Here is a 20,478-nt window from a genome sequence, read left to right on the forward strand (position 1 = left end):
TCCTCAAGATTCCTGCCCCCTTCTGTGCTTAACATCCAACTGAATAGATTAATAACCCCCAGAAAAATCCAACCTTTCCCTTTAAAGTGTCCTCTCGGATCAACAGGACAGTGCACTTTCACATTTGTTTTCGTGGTATTTGCATCGCATCCTCCAAGGTCAAGCTTTCTGTTTATGTTTGCACTACTGATGATTTTCATATTAAGCCTAATGGAAGCATCTATCCACTGTGAATGCATTTGCAAGGGATCCATTTTCTCAAAACACCATACAGGAATGCACTTTTAAGTGATTCCAATAAAAGCATGGTTCAAAGTGCTAATGGCACATGTGATCAATACGCAAGCTTTTTTACGGCATTTGAATCCATCAGATGTACACATCAATCCAAAGGCCATTTGGGTTGCAACAATAAGTTTATGAATATTCTATTGTGTATCGCATTACTTTGATTTATTCCTTCTAAAGGAGCTCATACTGTTAAAACAGCGCATTATAATCCTGTAGCTTTAAGTCGATGTGAGGCCAAACATTTGGCTAGCACAACAAGCATTGAAATACATTTCATTGAAGTGGATTTATAAGAAAAAGAAATACATCAGTTTATAGAAAACATCAGCCCTCCAGGGTTTACACGCTAAACAAAAAATCTGTCTGCACTTGGCGCAGATGAGTGCTAACAAATTTCTTCTTTCTGCTAAAAACCTTAAGTCAGTAGATCATTTCAAAGTTTTGATATATAATTAGTCTTTTATCTGAAAAGTGCCTGGCGCGTGTTTCTCACAGCTCCTCAAATTTGAGAATTTGAATAATCTCTGTCTGATCTAAATTTCAGTACATTTAGTGCTGCGCAGTCTGCAATCTGGGAACATGAACCTGGGCCTTGAGAAGCTGGGATCGTCTTCCCTGTGTTCAGGCTGTTATAACACCTGGCCACAGCTGGCAACAATAGAGACGTTGTGAAGTGTTGGCTGGATGTGAAAAACATCAGACAAACACAACAATAACAGAAGCCCATTTGCATCCTCCACTCCGCTGCTAAAGTAAGGGCAGCCAAGATTCTGGCTAATGCATAAGACGTTGTTGGAGATGAAAGTCTCACTGTGACAGTGTTCCTTGTGCTCAGCCTGCTTCAGATGAGATGCGGTGATGGATCTTGAGAATAGCAAGCCCGAGGATGTGGTTTTTAGTCATGCATTTCTAAGAATAGAAACACCAAAAAAAAAAAAGCTCTCGTGCTTGGTTTAAAAACTGAGGTAATTTGTGCTTTAATGATTCAGGATCAGTGGCTGTGATATGTGTTATCCTCTAACTACATGGTCATTGCCACATTCAAACACAGTTTTGGTACTGCAGGTTTTGGCCAGTACCTTCTCTCTAGACGGCCTGCATTCAGTGTGCTTGCATGTGTGCGTTTGGGTGTGTTTGGGGATATATGTGAGGGTGAATTATTGATGCAGTGTAAATCCAATCTGCCTCGTGGCAGGTGTGCTGCGTTCTGTTTGCTCTGTGTGTGTCTCTGTGTGTGTGTTTATGTGTGTGAGACATTGTCAGAAAGGAGGAAGGAGCTGTGCTGCAATTAAAAGGCAGCACAGTCTGCAGTCCTGCCCACACAGATACAGCTGTAGGCATAGAGGCTATAGGCTCAGTGTACCTTGCATCCACGCATGACCACTAGAGTGTTCACGAACATGGAAAACACAGTCCTTCTCACTCTCCCTCTTCCCTCCACTCCTTTTCTCGATCTGTTGAGCGGTACAGTTTGCTTTTTTTTCCCTTCTTTGCTTCCCCTGCCACCCTTCCTTCTCTCACCCTCTGTCTCCTGTGCTCTTTCTACTCTTTTCTCTCTCACACATAAACTTTACAGTGTGCCACACTTGAGCTGCAGCAGTCTGTTATTGTGCAGCATGCACAAGCTGCTAAGAGTCGAGTGGTGATATCATCCCATTGTCCCTGTGCTGTCACCTGCACCAAAGAGCATGGAGGCGAAAGAGAAAAAAACAAAGATGAGAGGAAAAGAGAAGTGGATGTAGGAGAAAGGTGGAGAAGGAATGAGATTAGAGTGCGAGAGAGGGATGGAAACATCCCGATAGGCATGGAGGGCTGCTTTGTCTTCCTCCACTGGGGCCAGTTAGGGAACACCAACCGCTGCAAAGACGTGTTTTTCAGGGCAAACAGAGACGGCCAGGCTTTGAGTACACAAATATTGGTTTGGATATGTATTTACCTCAGATATTTGTAGAAGCAAGACAGGGAAGAGAAGGTTGAAGGAAGAGAATGTTGATTTTTTTTTCCTATAATTTAAAAACAAAAAAAGTCTCCTAAATTTTGTCCCAGGCTTATAAATTGTTGCAGTAACTTTGCTATTAAAGATGTGAGGATCCTGGTACCTGACACAACAGAAATAAACTGATACTATCAGACACAGGAATATTATTGATGAGTATGACAATTAAAATGCGAATACTAATAGTCACGTTCCTATATAGGATTTTAAAAGTTTCCCAGCTTTACAGAAAGAAAAACTCTTATTGCAGACTGATTAGACTGTTCTAGCAATACTCCATTAGATTTAGCAGTATGTGAAGGTTGTTGGAAACTGCCCGTCAAGACTGCAGCCTTTTTGTCTCTGCCCCCTGCTGCTGTGGCCGCCTGCTCTTGCCTCCTTTCCAAGCTCACCAACAATGAGTCTATTAACAGCCCAAGGCAATGCTTTTAATGTGAAATGTACAGGAAGTGTTATGATTTAATCACCAGAACAAAACATTTTGGATAATCTCCCTCTCTCGCCAAGATCTGGATTTGGAGTTTGTTACAACTTTCACGTCTGTAAATCAGCGGCTCAAGTTACAGATGTCTTACCTGAAATGGTGGATACTGTCTTTAGCAGTAAAGAGGAAAAGGCAGAGGAATGATTAACATGAAATTACAAGTGAAAACAGCCAAGGCAATACAGAGGTAATTTCACCATCCCCTCAGTGTTTTCCTTGACCTTTAGTTATGTTTACCAGCCATTAGCCCAGTGGTAACACACACTGTGCACACGACAGGGGATTCATGTTTTCATTGACATTGTCACACATACAAAAACAAACATTTGTGGATTCAACCCACTATATTTGAGGTGTAATTTGGAAGGGATACATGTAGGCTTCAATATCCAAAAAACTCTCTCTTCAAAATAAAATTAAAATACCTGTATTTTCACAGTAAGGTTAGGTTACAAAAACTCCAACACGTTTCAGTCCATGGACACACCGAATCCTTCTACATATGGTGTTCAACCAGTAACAAGCTTCCACCTAACCCAGTAAGTGTGAGTGCAATATTCCACTACTAAAGCTCCACCAATAGGAGAAGTCATATAATATATCAGCATCAAGCCCAGCCTTACACCCAAATTCAGTTCAGATCAGACAAGAACAAGAACACATGAAGGAGAACACATAACAACATCAAACATAGGTGACACAAAATGCATCTTTAAAGGCACATAGTGGTTATAAGAAAGAAGTAAAATGTGTAGAATGTGTGGAATCGTGTTGGAATCTCAGGTATGAATAGCCAGCACCTCTGCACCTTTGCGGTCCTTTGCACATCTGCACCTTTCATTTGTCTGTTCTCCTAACAGACACATCTGTCTCCCTCCCTTTACATTTTTATCTCAGCAGCAATATCATGTGTGCGTGCACGTCTCTGTGTGTGTGTGTGTGTGTGTGTGTGTGTGTGTGTGTGTGTGTGTGTGTGTGTGGCAGCCTCAGTCTGTTGTAGACAGCCTGATTATACCCTTCAGCACAGTCTCCTTCACCGCTCCACTCATGACGACTGATGTCACTGACACTCCCCCCCATCCATCTTTTTTTCTCTCAGGAGTTTTTGCATTAAAGACTGAGCAGAAACTTTCATTTCCTTGTTTCTGCTCTTGAGCCACTGCACGTGATATAGACTTTATATTAGGGCGTCACTCGGAAGCTGGTAATTTCACCTCTCTGCTTATGGAAAAGAGAGGTAGAGAGCAGGGCTAGACTTGTTTTCCCTGGATTTGGCTTTTCCGTCTGCTCTCAGTCCAAGTGTGTAGTTGTTTGTTTGAGGGGAAGCTTTGATTGTGCTCAGAGAAAGCAAAGACTGTCTGAACTTTATCTCCTCATTCATTGCAGCCTCCTATACCGGCTGTGTGTTTTTTGCTTTAGAATTCTTAGTATGTTACATTTGGTATGTAACATGAACCTATTTAAACTGAAATAATAGCTGTGTTTGTTGACATCCCTGACTGCTTCTGTATAGTCTTGAGAGATTGCGGTTGCGTTGAGGAGACAGGTGGTATGAGAGCTGGAAAGAGGGCTCAGATGAGGATGAAGATGAAGAAGGGAGCAAACTCTCCTTTGTCTTGCTGCTGCCACAAACATGCACTTCAAAGATTCCTTCTGGAGACACTCAGGCAGCAAAGTTAAGTGAAATTCCTTTAGCTGCTCGTAAAGTAATAGGTTAATGCTTAATGCACAGCTTTAAATTAAACTTCCGTCCATTCATCCGTCTCTAGCTGGTGTGCAATGCATCAGAGGGGCAGGTTGTTTGTGCTTATGGTCACAGAGTTGCCAACGGTAATGAACAGCCGGGATGACGCGCCCCGTGCAGCATCGATCGCACACTCTCACAGACGGTGGATGGAAATTGGTCCTGGTGGGGAAGCAAAGGAGGTGCACACATGCCTGCGCCTTCTGTGGACACATATGGACGCGGGGATCAGTGCACATGCACATACTGAGAGAGAGAGTGAGGGTGAGTGTGTGTGTGTGTTGGGGAGTGGGTGTATTGACATCTATGGATGCTTACTGCTCACTGGGCCGAAGATGATCTTCTTATGGGTGACAGTATGGAGCATATAGAGGGGGAGATCTGCTTGGGGGGCTTTTCTGTGTTGGTGCAGAAAAACTCTTGGATGTCTGCCACCTCCCCTCATGTCCTCAGCTGGTGCTCTCTGCAGTTGGAGACAAGCCCCATGCACACACCATATCAGACCTGGCTGCAGCACTTCCTCTCTTGCTTCATTATCACATGGATGGTTGCCATATTGCTATATACTGTATGGCTATGGTTGGCAAGTCAGTCAAAGTCTTTGGCTTGAACATGGTGAGCTAACAATAGCCACAGGAGCAGGAATTTCTGTTTTAGTGGCTGAAAAAGCAGTTAAGGTGTTCCACATCCTCAAAGCTAAATCTTAGTGCTGGGATTATTATTGCAGTGTCAGTTGTTATTCATTTAATTTCTAATGCGATTGCACTCACCAAGTCGAGTGTTGAAATCGGGAAACACAATAACATCGCTTTAAAAACGCTCACATGATCAGAATGATTGCAGACTATTACAGTTTGGCCATATTATCTGGACTGCTTGAGAGTTAACCCTGTCAGGCTCAAATTAAGTTTTTTGTTGCTTATGCACAACCAAGTCCTGCAGTGGTACTTCTGAGTAAAAAAAACTCATAAAATATGTATGTGGGGTAATCAGGTTGTTAGTTTTTAACTGTTGCAAATCGGCAACGCCTGCCTTGAGAGGGTTAAAACTGAAAATAAGCACTGCGGAAATATCCATATAATCCTTTATTGCAGAGGAAAGTTGAGCAACTTAACAAACAAGAAGGTAGAAAGGCTGTACAAACAAACATAAAGATGCCTCTGACAATATTACAGGTAAGTCAGCAAGTACATTGTTTGTATTGACAGTTGTAAGTTTGTACTTCTTCTGAGGCCTGTGATGTTGATTGTGTGGGATTACCGGGTCCTAATGGAAAATTGTGGTTTATTACACCATAGGTTTTGTTTTTCTGACCCTTTTGTGCTGCCTGTTATTATAACACGGGAATCCCCAAAGAGCTAGAATCAAATGCCTTTGTATATGAACAATAAGACCATCAGACAGGTTGTACAAGTCCATGTTAGCCTTGTTATTTGGGAGAGAAAAGAAGTGGACAATAAAACCCACAAAGTCTTTGTTGTTGTTGTGTTCACTCACAGCTGTTCTGAGTAATGAGGGAACTTTAGTGACCTTACAGATGTACTAACTGTACGGTTTAAGTTCTAATTAGTAAGCTCCTCTAATCTAAGCTGTTTAAAACTGGTATGATTGTCTTATTGTTGTTTCTTTTGCTCCATATTATTGCTCAGTAGATTGCTATGATTCATATCATTGATGGTACCATTCCATATTTCTTCCCACTACAACAGATTCCATGCAAACAGAAAGTTTTGGTAAAATCACAAACTGTATATCAAAGATGTTAGCCACTGTCACATCAGCCACAGTTTAGTGAGGTCCTGTTGTGAAACTCTGAGACAAACCTTTGAGAACATCCTGCAACATGCCTTTGTTTTGAAACAACAATTTTTGTTTTGCCCCACCTGATGAGCCAGGTGGGGCAAAGGTAGCAAGTTAGGGCCATCCTACAGCTTATCTTGCTTTATCCTTCTTGTGGACACTGTAAGTTATATAATAAGCACATTGATAAGCTGTTAAATTACCATTTCACAGCATCAAGCCATCAAGAAAAAATATACTCAAGTCACAAATGAAGTGAAACAAACCTTTTACACACACAATTTTGCTTATTTTGTCAGTCTCCCCCTGCTGGCCATTAGAAGGACTGCAGAAACCAAATTAAAAGTAAGCACACACTTTATATGAAAAGAAATCTTTAATCTTTAAAGTAATTTATTTGCCTTCATTTAGAAATTGTTTCAAAAGCTTAGACCATAGCAATATTGGCCTTTCTGCCCTTTTTTATGACTGACTTTTTACAACGTTGATCTTAAACTGTTAGTACAGTGTTATTATAACTACTACAATATGTGCTCTATATTGAAGTAAAATTAAACAGAATTGTCCCCGAACAATTTAGAGCAGCGGTCCCCAACCCCCGGGCCTCGGACCGGTCCGTGAGTCGTTTGGTACCGGCTCAGTTGAGGCTCAGGTGTGAAATGTATGTTTTTCAGGATTTTTATCGGTTTTCAGCGTTATTTTGTTATCGTTTTTATCGTTTACTCGGTTTTCCTGGGTCTTTTCACGTGTGTTATGAGTAAATCTTCTTTTTTTCGGTACCGGTACTAGTTTTATTTTGTTGTATTTATCCGCGACACCTTAAAGGCCGGTCCGTGAAAATATTGTCGGGCATAAACCGGTCCGTGGCGCAAAAAAGGTTGGGGACCGCTGATTTAGAGTACATAAATTGAACTGATGTTATAAACAGTTAGTAGCACGAAGGAAATAAAGAGACGCTGCTGCTCTGGCTTTTGTTAAGTTGAACTATTGTGTATTTTGAATTGTGTCAGGGTCTTTGAGTAGAAAAAAAGAAATACGATACAGAGCACTACAGGCCTCAGGGATGGCCTCTGTGTGGTAAATCTCTCCCTTTCTACACACGCTTTGTTTTTTTTTGTTTATTGTTTTTTACTGTGCTCTCTCTGCCTCTCTCTCCCTCCGTCCTTTTCTTTTCCCCACCATCATCCTCCCTGTTGTCTTTGAGCATGTTAACACTCCAGCCCTGTCAGTGAGCCTCATGGCACCATGGAAACCAGTCACACCATTCTCTGCTGGTGTGTTCCTGTGCGCGTGCGTGGCCGTGTGTGTTTGTGCGCCGATAGGCGGGATCGGGGTCTTGTTTAGGTTTTTTTTTTTTTTTTTTTAAAAAGCTGAGGAGAGGTCGCGGCCGTCCCTAGGGCCGTCTTTCTGTAATTCATGTAAATTCCCTTAAGACGCCGGCAGCTTTGTTTTCCTCATTGTTGCAGCTGAATCCGATGCCTCTGTCATCAGCGCGGCTTGTTGTGAAATGCTTTCTGTTTCCCCGTGAAATTCCTACACCTTCATTTAGCTCCTTTGATACTTTACCAGTTACCCCACGTTATCTCGTGATAGTCTTGGTACATGATACCTCAGACACCTGATCTCCTCGGTGTTATTGTGTCCTAATGAGTTCAGGCAGAGTTAACAAGACTAAATTTGATGCAGGCATGGACGAGGACGGTTCTGCAGTGTCCTGTCAGACCATTTTCATGCTTTTATTGCTTTATACAAAGCACATTTAAACAGTTTAATAACTGAAATTTGACCTGAAAACAAGACATAAAACATTACTGTGTGATATACTTGGGCAAACAAGTGTGGGAATGATGTATTAGGAGCAAACTTTAGAAGGCTAAATCATCCATGCTTGTCTTTTCTTTCTGTTTCTGACAGGCAATGAAGTATTTCAAGTGTCCCCCGCCCGCCCGCCCAGCCTCGATAGCCTTGTGAACCCAGCCTCTTATTCTCTCTCCAGGCCAATCATATTTCACTCCCATTCACATTTCTGAATAGGAAGCTCAAAAGAGTCCCCGCCAGAGACAAATGAATTTATGAGTGTGCACAAACAGTCACATGCACACTGTGCGCAGCTCCGGTTACGAGGGCCAGGTCTAGACGGCAACATGAAAGTTTTTTTATTTTTATTTTTTTCTGTTAAAAGTTTCTATTGAAATATGCAGTTGCCATTGAAATATCGTTCTTCTATTGGTGTCTTGACAAAGACCGGGGAGGGCGCCGGTCCTATCTCAGTGTGAGACTGAAAGAGCAAATGGGCCGGCAGGGATCGCCCAGTGTCTCTGCACTACGGAGTCAGTGTGCAGAAATAATGCCCATTAGACTTGGTCAATCACGCCCCTCGCTCAGTGAAATATGGCCCTTTCACTCATTTCATACCACAATACGTACACCTCACTGCTATCCATCATCTCCCTGAAAGACGTCCGCTACAATGAATGCTTTTATTTATGATACATTTTTTTGTTTAAGTTAATGGCTTCTCATGCAGAGACGGTAGATGCTGAGAAAGCTCAACGCGCTGAGTTATGTTTACACAAAAGGACGACCGAAGCTGTTCATTAGCAGATTAAGCTGGAATTGCAGTGCAAAAGTTTCGAGCCTCCCGACCACCAGTGACACTCTGATGGTCTGTGGGCTGATGTTTTCATCATTGTGAGTGGGTGGACGTTATGTACTCACAGCGATTTGCAACAATGACCATGTTGTGAAGCCATTCAGCTTTTCCCACTGGAGCAGACAGATGTCATATGCCATGGAGTATTATGAAGTGGGTATTCCCAAAAGCGCAACCAGTGAATGGAGACCCTCTCTTTTTTTATGCAAGCATTTGAACAATGAAAAAATACTTCAGTAAAAGTGAAGAAGAACTATTAACAATGTATAGTAATTAATAATAGCTTAAAGATGAAATATCTACAAGTGCAATCCCTCTTTGAACAAATGTGATTGGTCAATAGACCTTAAGCTATGAACGGAAACCAAAAATGTGATAAACATTGTGCCAATGGTGTCAAAACTCATGTCCTTTGCCTACAAGTTCTGCATATTAATTTCCTGATATCTGTCTTTAGAGAGATATGTTCCATTGTACCATGTCCACTTACTGTATGCCTATTTTTAAGCTATTATACATCTGTGTGCATGTATGGAAGTGTGCCTTTTGGAATTAATGTGTGATGCTGTTTTCTGACAATTACAAGTCACAGATCAACAAAAACTGTGAACGGCTAGTTTAATCTCTTGTAAATGTTTTGCACTTTTAAAATCATAATTCGAATAGTTACTTGCAACAAAAAAAAAAACAATTTTAAAAATTACTCTGTGGAGCAAATGTAAGCATAAAGACATAAAAACTCTGGAGTAAATACGTGTGCTTTTTGAATACCAGGGTTGAGGTCCTTGTTCAGCCGGAGCGAGAATCCTCTTTGATGCAGATAAAGTTACATTTTCAGTGCTTTTGTAGCGAGGGGGTGTTATTTAAGGCTGGGCCCAGAGAAAAGTGGCTCTTTCAAACCATTGTTACCCTCTGCAACCATAGCTAACGGACGTCAAAAGACTTTTCACATCTATTCTCTTAAAATGGGTTGCAATAATGCTGGCGAGGAGTCGGCAATAAATAAGCTTCCTCTCACTGTGTCAGCTAGATTAGATTGCATGGGGACATCTGTTGACTGTAGGTGAGTACTTTCTCTGGTGTCTAACTGTATGGGAAAGGAAGTCCTTCGGATGTGCCTTGAGGCTTTTTACTCTTTTTTTCTTTTCTTACGTTGCTGTTCAGCCTCCACCCTCTATTGAACGCCTCGAAGGCCGCATTGATTCGAGCACAATCAGTGCAGCTGACAATTATTTTACTGTAGACTGGGTGCAGTTTGATTTAACATGCAATTATAGTGCCACTGTTGCTTTTATGCTCTGCCAGATTCATATAGCAGGATGTTGCGCTTCTGTCATTGCCTCATTTCGCAGACTGTTACGTCTTATAAAAACAAATAACTTTAAAAATATTTCATGTTCTTGCATAAAATACTAGAAATTGCCACCCAGTAACTATGTGGATTCTGCGAGCAGTTCATGTGATACCAGGAAATGTTTAACCTCTATTGTAGAGACACAAAAGGTTGTTTTAATCCCACTGTGAGAGGGGAGGGAGGGTCAGGGGAGGTTTTTGTTTTTTGGAGGAGGGGTTTTGGGTGTGCGAGGGAACCAACCCCTCTCTCTTTGCTGTCAGTCAGTTACAGCAGACACGTCGAGAAGTAAACAACCACCGGGATTATGACAGTTGAACTGGCTTCATGCAATGAATGCACAAACTGAGGCGACTTATCCTTACTGACACACACGGAGATAAAGGTGATGTATCAGCTTTGTGGTTAAATGGCATTTAGGGGCACAGTGTCTCTGTTTTGCTCTGTAAGATCTGCATAAGTCATCTTCTTAAGTTTTGAATGTTTTTGGGAGAACTGATGAAATATCCTGGATGATTAAACCGCTTCAGCAATTATTTGATTTTAAAAAAGGAACCATTATTATTATTGTTGGGTTCAGTTCGTTGGTAATATTAATTATTAATCAGGACAAATATCAAATAATTGCTGCTTTAAACTTCTCAGTGATGACTGTGTGTTGGTCTTCTCTCTTTTATACGATTTAAAATTAAGTATTTGGGGGGTTTGAACTATTAATCAGCCAAGAAATTACATTTGATGGTGTTGCTTTTTGCTTTTTAGAGCTCATGCTGGTTGTTTTATCACATGTTGGTGTTGATTGACAATTATTTTTGAAAATTAGAACTACAAACACATATTAAATTGACAGAATTGTTCAGTGTTTTCACCCTTTTTTTAAGCAAAATATTATCTTTTAAAGTTTTTGTGATAGTAAATTGAATATCTTTGGGTTTTTAACTTGACTGGGCAGCAAAAGGCTTCTGAAGATTATTTAGACAAAACGAACGACGGTCAGTTTCTTCACCACATTACCAAATGAATATAAACTAACTAGTTGATACAGAAAGTAGTCATCAGTTGCATGAGTCTGAAAATGTTCACTAAAACATTTTGAGACTTGGTTTCGTCGTGTACTTGTAGCCTGTCACTCTTTGAAGCTGTGGGTGTTTTCCTTGTGGTAAAACCTACAGACTGGTTTTGCAGCTCAGGTTTGATATTAACACGTTCATAGAGATTTTGCACCTTTCCAGCGCTTGCACAATCAACAAATCCTCTTCATTTTGTTGAGCCTGCTTGCTTTAAAATGTAATTTAAACAAAAAAAAAAAAAAACCAGAACCTTTCTATCTGCAAGCCATGTCCTCTAATTTAAATTCAATATTTCTTCCCTCTTTGGCAGTAATGACACTTCATCGGGAGAACGGTATCATCTATAGCCACACTGCCTCTCATTAGGCGATAGTCTAAAATTAAACCAACAGGCTTCCGTGCCAACGCTGAGCCCCCTTCCCCTGTTTATGGACACAGGAGCACACGCACAAACGTACAGCTAAGAACAACACAGCCTGGAAGAGAAAGCCAACCAGACCCTCATTAGAAGAATGACACTGTGCTAATTAGCATTTCTACAGTGAGCCATGCTTGTTTCGCCTGTTGACATTTCACCGGACATGCCGAATATGCAGTATATGCGTCTCTGCTCTATTTTGCATGAGATGACAAATGAAAAACAATGTCCTTAGAAGCAGGTATTCAGCGGAGTACTAACAATGCCGTCTTTGCTTTGTGACATCAATTAATGTCCATTAATTAACAACCAGAGTTTAGTCAGCGTGTTCTGTTTATAGAATACAAAGTCTTACACATTTAGATAGCTCAAAAAAGATGTGAACACCATCTCAAGATTACTTATTTTTGATGGATTTTAATAAATTTACTTTTGGCCTCTTTGAAGCGCCATAAGATATACATACTGTTTGCTTATTATGAGTGTGTAAAGCTGAAATTATTAGCAATCTGTTATTTCTTGCACATTGTTCAAATACGGATTAACATGATATATTTGGTTTTGATCTGCTTGATGACTCTATTTCACACAGATATCTGCTCTCTTTGTAGCTCTGGTTTGGTCTCCACCGACTCCTGATGACAATATCAGTATATCTCTATCTATTCCTAACTGCTAAATGCTTCACAGTGTTAAGCAGCTATCCTAAAACTTTGTTTGTGGGTTGTTGATTTGGCAGGGTGTGTGCAGTTTGCTGGTACGCTGTTAACAAAAGGATATAACCCAGACAATAAGCAGAAATAGCACCGATGTGTTCATTATTATTTTGGGCCGTCTTTTTCCACAAAGCATCAGTGTTATTGTGAGTTTTAGAAGATTCAGATGTTTGCTTTGTTTGGCAGGTCTCATGGCACGAGAGTGCTCCCTAAGGTTTTGAGGGTACTGTTGGTCTCTTGCTGTGAGGTGCTTTGTAGTCCTGCTCGCTGCCCAAACTCAGCATCCCGTCTCAAGCTATTTTCAGTTTCGGTCCTCGGTCCTCTTTCTTATCACCATGGCAGCTGAGCTGGACGAGAGCGCTGCACGACTCTGTAGTGTCTAAGGGCAGAGGTGGGGTGGTGAGACGGCTGACTCGATTACATAGTGGGAGGTTTCTTTTGATGGGATCAGAAGGCAGCCCTTTCAAACAGGATGTGGAAAGGTCACTTTGTTGCTTTGTTTTATTCTAAAAAGTCGCGGCTGTAATCAGCTGTTTGATCCTGCAAACCCACAGAGAAGAAGAAAACTGTAAAATCGGTTGCACATTCACCAAAAGCAAAAGGTGAAGAAGGCAGCAGCTGAACTGTAGCGCTGCTCTCAGGTACAGAGTCAGCTCAGGTGTCAGCATTATTACAGTGTGATGCTGTGAGAGAATAGTATGCGTGTCAGTGTTTTTTAAAATCTGGGTCAGAAACCTTTAAATTCAGGGCTGTTGGATGATCAGATTTTCTGTTGTAATATTCTGTAAGAAGTAATGAAGTGACTGTGCGAGCTGGTAAGGCTTTTGAAACGTCGAGCTGTGCGGAAGGTTGCGGTAAATAATGCAGGTTTTGGGGGAACATGGCTAGAAAACAATTCATATGATTGTAAACAAGCGTGCAGCACAGGGTGCACACATTTAAATTTTGGTTAGTGGGGTTAAAGAGCGATATTGAGACAAAACATATGCCATTTGTGTTAAGCAGAATTAATGTCAAATAACTGTTGACAGTTGTGAAAAGCAGTGTTCGTATTTAGCCAAGTGGAAACGGCTGCTTCTCTCAGTGGGACTTCGAGTCATACGAAGAGCAGGAGACTGAAGTCGATAAGCCTTTGCTCGAAGTAAATTGGATCTGCTTCTTCAATCATTCTGCAATCGATTCCGTTAGGTGTGTCCGTGTTGACTGTGACACAGTTTAAGGAAAAGAGAAGACAGATTTTGCTACAGCACCAATCGCAACAGAAGCTGGATAAACCGAACAGAAGTTATTAGAAAAATGAGAGAGAAATGACAAGGTTAGCATAGGTTAGGACAGAAAATCAAAGCCTTTTCCAGCCTCTGACCCAATGTAAAGTTCATATTTTTATAGCAGGAGAGTCATGAGAGAAGTAATTCAGTGTGAAACATTGACTGGGTTTGAAGATTTATGTCAAAATATATATTTATTTAATTTCAAATCTGTCAAGACACATCTGTATATTATCTCCCAGGTCCATGTGCGGGATCTTTAGTTTAGGTCATGATAGGAGGAAGAAGATGAATGGAGAGAGCCTTCTTGACCACGTGATAAGTCCAGTGTGTTTCCTACTTTACATCCTATGACAGCTGAGATAGGCCGTGACCCTAATTTAGATAGGAAAGTTAGGAAAATGGATGGTTGGAGGATGAAGGCATGATGATCACATTTGACTCGATTTGTTGTCCCACAAATTCCCCAAGCTGTCATGTGAAACCTTTTTCTTTTCTTATTGATTTTTAAAAATATAGTTAAGTGTGCGTTAAGGCAAACATTTCTATTTTTTATCAAGTGTGAGATAATAAGACAGGAAGGCTGAAAGTGGAGGCTGTGTGAGGAAAAGGTGATATAACCAAAAAGGAGATGAGGTCAGAGGAAAGAGGGCACGAGCAGAAGATAGGTGAGGACGACAGGCGTAGAAGAAGAGGAAGAGCAAGTATAGAGAATACACACAGAGTTAAGATGGGATAAGAGAAGAGGAGCTGAAGGAGATGAAACAAGACAAGACGAGAGATGAAGGGAGGAGATGTCTCTCCTCCAGCTCTTAGCCACGGGCCTCAGCTTGGATTGCACACTGTTGCCTCTCAAAGTCTCTGGTTTACACAGCTTGACTGTTTAGGTGCTTTTTACCTCCAAAACTTCACAGTTGGAAGCGTTTTAAGTGCATTTCCAGCCAGTCGACACACCCATGCATGATTACATATATTTAAAAAGAGAAGTGGTCTTTTTTCATAAGAGATTGATCTGAAAGAGAGAATTATCTCTCTCTATCTAAATATCCTGGTCTAATCTGTGCTGTGACGGAGCATTAGACATGCACTACGAAAAAGAAGTGTTTTTAGCAGAGTATAAAAAACAAAGCACAGATTAGTGAAGCCATTCTGAAATCAAACAGATGTTGGGAAAAGCCGTTTAGGAAAGACTAGATGTTCCTTTCAAGCTGGTTTAAAATGCTGGTTGTTTCAGAGAGAAGTCTACATGGTGTGCGCTAAATTTGTTATTCCCTGCTGTCCCTTTTTAACCAGACTGAATTCAGCCAGACAGCGGGCGAAGCAGGCCAGGGAGGAGGAGAGAGGGGATTTGGGCTTCTCTGGTAAGTCAGAAACTCCACGGATATCAAAACTTTTCCAAAACAGTGTGAACTTCCGGCCTTTTCGCAATCAAACGTTCTCGTTCTTCTCAGAGCCATTTCCCCTCCCACTGGATGTGAACACACACAGATGTCAGTCTGTTGCCTTTCCTGGCAAATGTCCCCAGTCTAAATATCTTCGTCTATGATGCTGCCAGAATGTGAATTTATTAACATTAACACTCCCTAACCAACTCCCCAATCTTTCCACAGCTACACGTCTTTCTCTTTCACTCTTTGTAGCGGTGCCTACTCTTTTGTTCTAGCTGAAAGGTAGAAGGTCAGCACTTGTTTGATTTCCATTTCTCTAGTGGCAAAGTGTGTTTTTTGTGTGTGTGTGTGTGTGTGTGTGTGTGTGTGTGTGTGTGTGTGTGTGTGTGTGTGTGTGTGTGTGTGTGTGTGTGTGTGTGCGCGTGTGTGTGTGTGTGTGTGTGCCCACAATCATTTTGGCAGTGAGGTTGGGCAGCCAATAAAAACAAAACACTGTTGTCTGCTTTATGCCTGTGGTTGTCACGGTAGCACACCCTCTCATCCTCGCCCACTGCTGTGAAAGTGGGCGTCAATACTTAAAAATCACAAAATAGCACTCAGTGCCTAAATTGCGCCTTCTGCCTTATTGACACATAATGTGTTATAATGGAAATTGCAGAGGTAGAAAAGTTCCCTAATGGCAGCAGTAAAGTAGCTCTCTTGAGTGTGAGGTCTCTGGATGCATTAGAGTCCAGAGAATTGGCTCTCCGCTAGCACAGTGGTTTTTAAGTGACCCTCCGTAACCTTTGGCTCATCCCCTCATTCTGCCCTGCTGAAAGTGTGCCTGTGATTCAGCAGGGAGTTGATCTAATGCACTGTGAGCTGAGGTGACACGGTGTGATGTGTGTCCACCGCCCAGTGGAGTGTGAAGGAAGGATCCCACCTCGCCCTTGCAGCACGCCGTGCCAAGCGGGGAGGCTGGGAGTTAAGGGACTCTGACAGCTCGGAGCTCATCTGCCTCAGCTGTTGGTGCTATGGTTCTTTTACTTTTGCCATTGGGGGGCGAGGGGGCTCCCCCTCTCTTCCAGTTTATCCATTTATGTTCCTGTTTGAATCTCTCTCTTTGCCTCGACTTTTCTCTCTGTCTGTGTCTGAATTTGTAATTCTTTCTGCTTCATGCTCAGCAATCAGTTATTGTGTTGTGAATGTGTGCTGCAAGCCAGAGAGGATGAGTGTACACTTTTCAATGGCCGCGTCATAGAGGGCAACACCGAGGAGTAGCAGTTTGAAGCACAGTGAGGCGTGAAGTGTGTATTGTGAAGAAACAGCTTTTAGGTCCCAGGCTTTCAATAGAGGCTAGAGAGGTTTCTGTTTACCTCCATGCTGCTGTCTTTCACCGCTTTCAATCACGTGTCCAATCAGAGCGTGTTGTATTAATGTTTTTTTGATAACAAATAGAGGTGAGTAGGAAACAGATCAAAGATCAGAGCTGTGCATCTATCTATCCATCTGTCTGTCTGAATTCAATTCAATTCAATTTTATTTATATAGCGCTAAATCACAACATAAGTCGCCTCAATGCGCTTCATAGATACAGAGAAAAACCCAACAATCATATGACCCCCTATGAGCAAGCACTCTGGCAACAGTGGGAAGGAAAAACTCCCTTTTAACAGGAAGAAACCTCCGGCAGAACCAGGCTCAGGGAGGGGCGGCCATCTGCTGCGACCTGTTGGGGTGAGAGAAGGAAGACAGGATAAAGACATGCTGTGGAAGAGAGACAGAGGTTAATAACAGATATGATTCAATGCAGAGAAGTCTATTAACACATAGTGAGTGAGAAAGGTGACTGGAAAGGAAAAACTCAATGCATCATGGGAATCCCCGGCAGCCTATGTCTATTGCAGCATAACTAAGGGAGGATTCAGGGTCACCTGGTCCAGCCCTAACTATATGCTTTAGCAAAAAGGAAAGTTTTAAGCCTAATCTTAAAAGTAGAGATAGTGTCTGTCTCCCGAATCCAAACTGAAAGCTGGTTCCACAGAAGAGGGGCCTGAAAACTGAAGGCTCTCCCTCCCATTCTACTTTTAAATACTCTAGGAACAACAAGTAGGCCTGCAGAGCGAGAGCGAAGTGCTCTAATAGGGTGATATGGTACTACAAGGTCATTAAGATAAGATGGGGCCTGATTATTTAAGACCTTGTATGTGAGGAGCAGGATTTTGAATTCAATTCTGGATTTAACAGGAAGCCAATGAAGGGAAGCCAAAACAGGAGAAATATGCTCCCTCTTTCTAGTCCCTGTCAGGACTCTTGCTGCAGCATTTTGGATCAGCTGAAGGCTTTTCAGGGAGTTTTTTGGACATCCTGATAATAATGAATTGCAGTAGTCCAGCCTGGAAGTAATAAATCCATGAACTAGTTTTTCAGCGTCACTCTGAGACAGGATATTTCTAATTTTAGAGATGTTGCGCAAATGGAAGAACGCAGTCTTACATATTTGTTTAATATGTGCGTTGAAGGACATGTCCTGGTCAAAAATAACTCCAAGGTTCCTCACAGCGTTCCTGGAGGCCAAGGTAATGTCATCCAGAGTAAGAATCTGGTTAGATACCATATTTCTAAGCTTTTCAGGGCCGAGTACAATGACCTCAGTTTTATCTGAATTAAGAAGCAGAAAGTTGGCAGAAAGGCCATCCAGGTCTTTATGTCTTTAAGACATTCCTGCAGTTTAACTAATTGGTGTGTGTTATCTGGCTTCATAGATAGATAGAGCTGGGTGTCATCTGCATAGCAGTGAAAATGTATGCTATGTCTTCTAATGATGCTACCTAAGGGAAGCATGTATAATGTAAACAGAATTGGTCCTAGCACCGAACCCTGTGGAACTCCATAATTAACCTCAGTGTGTGAAGAGGACTCTCCATTTACATGCACAAATTGGAGTCTATTAGATAGATATGATACAAACCACTGCAGTGCAGTACCTGTAATACCTACAGCATGTTCTAATCGCTCTAATAGGATATTATGGTCAACAGTATCGAACGCTGCACTGAGGTCTAGCAGGACAAGCACAGAGATGAGTCCACTGTCAGAGGCCATAAGAAGATCATTTGTAACCTTCACTAAAGCTGTTTCTGTGCTGTGATGAGCTCTGAAACCTGACTGAAACTCTTCAAATAAACCATTCCTCTGCAGATGATCTGTTAGCTGTTTGACAACTACTCTTTCAAGGATTTTTGATATGAAAGGAAGGTTGGAGATTGGCCTATAATTAGCTAAGACTGCTGGGTCTAGAGATGGCTTTTTGAGTAAAGGTTTAACTACAGCTAGCTTGAAGGCCTGTAGTACATAGCCGATCATTAGAGATAGGTTGATCATATTTAAGATCGAAGAATTAATTAATGGCAGGACTTCTTTGAGCAGTTTTATAGGAATGGGGTCTAAAAGACACGTTGATGGTTTGGAGGAAGTAATTATTGAAATTAACTCAGAAAGATCAATTAGAGAAAAAGAGTCAAATTAGAATGAAGGGTAAATTTAACCGGGAAAGAATAAGATAAAATATATAAATTAAAGTTGAAAATAAAATAACTGTACAACAAAATACACAATATAGAACTATATCTAACTTAACATCAATGGTACTAAGAGTAGCTGTAGATAATATTACATCTGTGGGATGATTGTTGGTAATTTTTTCTCTAATGATAAAAATTTTATTTGTGAAGAAGTTCATGAAGTCATTACTAGTTAACGTTAAAGGGATTGTTGGCTCAAAAGAGCTCTGACTTTTTGTCAGCCTGGCTACAGTGCTGAAGAGAAACCTGGGGTTGTTCTGTTCTGACTGAGCAAGTATAGTAAACTGAGTGCATTCCTAAAATGTAAAATAAAATAGTAATTATAATAAGAAGAAACACAACCATAGGATTTTATGGCCATAGCTTTGATTTTTCCAAATGTCTGACCTTGCTACAACTGATTACGTGTTTCACTTGCTAAAGGCACAAAATTTCCTAAAACAAGCAACAAGTACAGATGGCTGCAGCGCAGGGCTGGCAGAGCAAAGGGAAGAAAGGCGCCAACAATCCACTAGTGTCTGTGGGTCATAGCCAGTTATTTTCTGCAGCCAAAGATTGAAGGATTTATTTATTTTTAAAAAATGGTTTAAAATATCTTGATTCTGCTCTTTGGTTTTACCTAAAACTGAAACTGCATATTACGCATTCCCTTCGGTTGCCAGGTTTTATTTACCCAAACTTCATTTTCATTTTATTTTACATTGCTAGCTAGGGAGCTGGCTGGTGTTTTTTTTGTACTTGTGCAGTCCATCTATTTTTACTTGTGATATTACTACATTGCTGAATCTCAAAAAACAGTGGGCGAGGTGAGTGCAGTTTTGTTCAGAATGACTGGAGGGTTTTCAGTAACCTTTGATTCTTGGCATTCTTCCTCTCCCCTAATTTTGTGTCATGTCTCCTCTGCCCACAATCAAAGAGTTAGAAAGTGACCCTGCAAAACAGAAAGGGCAAAGTTGCAAAAAAGGTTGTATGAACCCAGACTTTGCTTTTTTTGCCCAGTGATACTTTGGATAGAAGGAGTGTATGTGTGTATTTTATATATGTATATTTATTCCCCACTCGCGCTGTGGACATTCCTTGTCCTTCAAGCTCAGGTCCTCTACCGGAGGCCTGAGAGTTTGAGGGTCCTGTGGAGTATCTTTGCTGTTTTTAGGACTGCCTTCTTCTGGACAGATATCTCAGATGTCGTTCCTGGGATCTGGGAGCCGTTCCCCCAATTTAGGAGATAGTGGGAACACTACTGGTCTTCAGAAGAGAGGCTTGGGGGTTTGAATCCCAACCAGTTTATGCATCCATACTCAGGGTAGGCCCACATGCTCCCTAAGCCTACTTTGGAATGTGAGTGAGAGACACATAATTGGAGAATTATCCTGTTACAAAAGTCAAAAATTCAGGTGACTCAGGTGGTATTTACACTTTCATTTATAAACTCATGTGGAGTAAAATGCAGCAACTTTGTGATTGGATGACAAAAAGAAAGAAGATAAAGAGAGATTTTTTTTATTCATGGATATTTGCTGAGCAATGACTGTAATTTTGAATGTGGAGTTGACGCACAATCCTCGGATCGCGATGTGAATGGCTTCACTGGAAAAAGGTTTTCTCTAAAACTACATATGTGCGTCAGCACCTCTGAATTTATATGTGACTGTTCAGACTGAGGTCACGTTCAAAAAATAAGATGTGTCTGATTGAAGGCCGCAGATGAGCATCAGTTTGAAAATTGAACAAATCAG

General features: G+C 41.3%; 1 protein-coding gene across 18 annotated transcripts in view; it reads left to right on the forward strand.

Moving 5' to 3' along the window:
- The window catches only part of LOC146569960 (neuronal cell adhesion molecule-like), a 78,857-nt gene that overhangs the window by 17,940 nt on the left and 40,439 nt on the right, over window positions 1-20,478 (forward strand). For 14 of the 18 annotated variants that reach the window (XM_085282668.1, XM_085282667.1, XM_085282678.1 and 11 more), the window contains exon 2: window positions 15,085-15,152. The exons of 2 other annotated variants lie outside the window; for them this stretch is intronic. The gene's annotated coding sequence lies outside the window, so the exon portion shown is untranslated. Of the gene's footprint in view, window positions 1-10,589; window positions 10,705-15,084; window positions 15,153-20,478 lie in introns of those variants that run through there. 2 more of the 18 variants (XM_085282669.1, XM_085282672.1) reach the window with 2 other exon arrangements.

This window comes from Mchenga conophoros, linkage group LG7, assembly GCF_057382185.1.
Source record: "Mchenga conophoros isolate Kocher_MC1m ecotype Shallow Benthic linkage group LG7, M_conophoros_male_GT1.1, whole genome shotgun sequence".
In the NCBI taxonomy this organism is placed as follows: Eukaryota; Metazoa; Chordata; class Actinopteri; order Cichliformes; family Cichlidae; genus Mchenga; species Mchenga conophoros.